General features: G+C 38.8%; 1 non-coding gene across 1 annotated transcript; it reads left to right on the forward strand.

Moving 5' to 3' along the window:
- Positions 1–336: 336 nt before the first annotated feature.
- On the forward strand, positions 337–443 carry LOC141701868 (small nucleolar RNA R71). The gene has a single exon (XR_012566931.1). It is a non-coding gene; the product is annotated as a small nucleolar RNA R71 (small nucleolar RNA).
- The last annotated feature ends 3115 nt before the right edge of the window (positions 444–3558 follow it).

Here is a 3558-nt window from a genome sequence, read left to right on the forward strand (position 1 = left end):
GAACACTGATCCGTAGCATGAGAACCTGCACAAAGCTCACAAACCATAGCTATTTGATTAACTCCATATGTAGCCAAAGAATCAACCTTCATTTATAGCACTTGGAGCTGGGCTGCAATAGCGGTGGCTGCATCAACTTCCAGAATACCTGCTACCTTGCCTGACGTCATCCTCTGAGTTGGGTTTTGATGCTCATTTGCAGCCATCGTCTCTATAAGATTATATGCCTCAGTATAGCTTTTAGCCCATAAGGCGCCTCCAGCTGCTGCATCGAGCATGGGCCGAGATTGGGCCCCCAAACCAATATAGAAACTAGTGATCACCATCCAATCCGGCATTCCATGATGTGGACATTTTCTCAACATTTCCTTGTAGCGCTCCCAAGCCTCGCACATAGATTCTGTAGGTTGCTGCGCAAACTGAGTAAGAGCACTCCTCATAGCAGCAGTCTTTGCCATCGGATAAAACTTCACCAGAAACTTTTGCGCAAGATCTTGCCACGTAGTGATGGACCCAGCTGGTTCAGAATGTAACCAGTCTTTAGCCTTGTCCCTCAGTGAGAATGGGAAAAGCCTCAACTTGATAGCCTCATCAGTCACGCCATTATACTTAAAAGTGCTGCAGATCTCTACAAAATTCCTTATGTGCATGTTGGGGTCTTCAGTTGCCGCTCCTCCAAAAGAAACAGAATTCTGCACCATCTGAATAGTGCCCGGCTTGATTTCAAACGTGTTAGCTTGAATAGCCGGATGAAGGATGGTTGACTGAATGTCATCAATTTTAGGCCGAGAAAAATCCATAAGAGCTGGATCAGCTTGAACAATACGATCTCCCATGTTTATTGGTTCTTTCCGCTCAGTTCCTGAATCCGAATCCTCAAAATTTAACTTCTCCGGAATATCAAGAACTTCGTCTGTCTCCTCAGCTGTATCTAAAGTCCTCTTGCGAGCACGAGAACGAGTTTGCATAAACGCTTGCTAAAGTACCTGAAACACAATCAGAAACAATAATTAACTACTACGTCCTAATCACTGAGTCCTAATGACCAATGATGGTAAGTACATAAACTAAACAAATACGCCGAGTCCCCGGCAGCGGCGCCAAAAACTTGTTAGGGCGAAATCACGCACTAATATTCACGCAAGTATACGCGTTCGCAAGTAATATAGAATACTTTCTAGTTCATTCCCACAGAGACTCAGACTAAATTATTGTCTAATTAAACTCACTCACCAATGTATGATTACTTCTCAACGTTAAGACACTAACACTTAAGATTGTTGATTAAATATTAACTACAATTAAATACTTAATTAATCACTTACTTAACACTTCAAATTATCAATAATAAAACACTCATGAGATCACAACTTCATTATTACTTCCTTCAATAGCCATTGTTATTACCTTAGCATGTGACAGTGATGATATTAATCGAATAACACGAAACTGATAAAAGCCAACTTTCATTGTACTAATACCATTCTACCAAGCATCCACAATTAAGATAGAAGTTGAATAGTCATCAATTATGTTGAGTTCCTATATGTCTACAGAAATTGACAACACAACGATTTAGGGCGCAAGTTATTCCTTTTGATTACATAGGGCAAATAAAACTGTTAGAGTTATCCACTGATCATGCACAACGTACATGAACCTATGCTAGCATGGCAAGTTCTAAATCTCGAGATCCACCGTCGCTTCACAAGAGATTAACACCCTATCTTATATGTTCGCGACGCACATAAGACGAATACGCACAACCAATACTAGATATCATACAATCATCACACACTAAGGTATTAAACAATTAACTAAAGAATTCCATAGTAAATCCGTTACAACCCCATGATCACGATTAACCCATAATAGCACTTATCGTCATCATGGGTTCATATGAAATCATGATAAACAAACACAAGAAAATAATAACTAAACTAATTATATTAAAACAGAGTACGTCACAAGAGTAAATAAGTTCAAAGCAAGAAAACTAGCATCCAACCTTACAACGAAACAAGAATCACAAGAAAATATGCTTCCTCTTCGTTGCGGTGTGCTAAATCGGTCTTCTTCCTTATCTCCTTTGCTCCTTGCGTAAAAACACGATCTTCTTTTTTCCACACTTGTGAAAACGTCTCAAATCTACTTATATAATAGTCCCATAAAACTCAGATTACATAGAAGTGGAAACCAAACAGAAGTAGAAGTCCTGAAATAATATATCTTTTTTCCCGACCCTGTGCGGCCGCTCTGAGCGCCCGTTCAGCAATGCTGAGCGGGCGCTCAAACCTCCACTGGAAAAAATCTGATTTTTCTCCGTTTCTTCACCGTAATCTGCCGTTTCTTTCCTCTCGCAATGGAACACATGCCAAGGCTTATTCTTGATGATTCCTCCCCCGAAATGCAACTAATACCCTGAAATGCATAAACACTAGAAATACGCATCAAATACACAAAATACTTGATTTCAAGACACCAATTTAAGCCATTTTAAGACGTTCTAAGTGGTATAAAATGCCACTTATCACACCCCCAAACTTAAATCGATGCTTGTCCTCAAGCGTCACAGACTCAAAAACAAATATAAAACATGCATGAATGCAATCTATATGAAAATGCAGCGATCCCCCTTACTACAATTAACCAACCAAATTGCAACATCTCAACCAATGCAGTTAGAGAACTAAAGATCAATAAACTCATGTAAACGGACATAAACCAGAAACGTGGTGTGTGCAAATGCTTAACAGATATGCTTCGGAACTAGACCAATTATTATGACTCGACTATCCTCAAGGCAATCCCATGATTATACAAAGAATAAAAATTCTAGGCACAAAGTGATATACAACACTACAAGAATTCTGGAGCTTATTACGGAATCATGCTTTTTATTCACAACACAAATGCTTATTTGACCGTGCAATGAGTGAGGTCCACAAAAGACTTATACAATGGTATCCATGTAACGAGCGTTAGGTTAGCGGATCCCAGACTCTAAAAGCCTTAGGTCACTAGGCACAAAGTCCCCTAAGAACTTAATAACTCGAATACCACAGAGCCCACTCTTGATCAATTATGCATAATTTTTTTTTTTTTTTAATAACTTCTGAGCAAGTGCGTTTCGCTCCATTTTGCCCAACCCTAGACTACTCGCACCATATGCGAGCCCGCTACTAGCCATTTGACGCCTAGCCACAACTAGCAACAAATTCCATTTTTTTTTCTCCAATTTTTTTCTTTTTCATGCCTTTATCACTAAGAACCTATTATCGAATTCTAAGCATAATAAATAAATTGACCTCGAAAACAACCAAATCATAACAACAATCTAGCCCTTACGCATTCTCTAAGACTTAGTGGAATTACAAGTGTTTCTAGCATGCATATCAACCTACACAACTTAATATCACTTTAATGCTATCACTACACTCGTATCAATATCACAATTCAGTCGATAAATCATTGCAAAAGGGATCATGGTAAATGCATGAGCTACGTGACATGATAAACAATAAAAGCTATATAAAAAAAACTATATGGCCTAAATTA

This window comes from Apium graveolens, unplaced genomic scaffold, assembly GCF_009905375.1.
Source record: "Apium graveolens cultivar Ventura unplaced genomic scaffold, ASM990537v1 ctg4460, whole genome shotgun sequence".
Lineage (NCBI taxonomy): Eukaryota > Viridiplantae > Streptophyta > Magnoliopsida > Apiales > Apiaceae > Apium > Apium graveolens.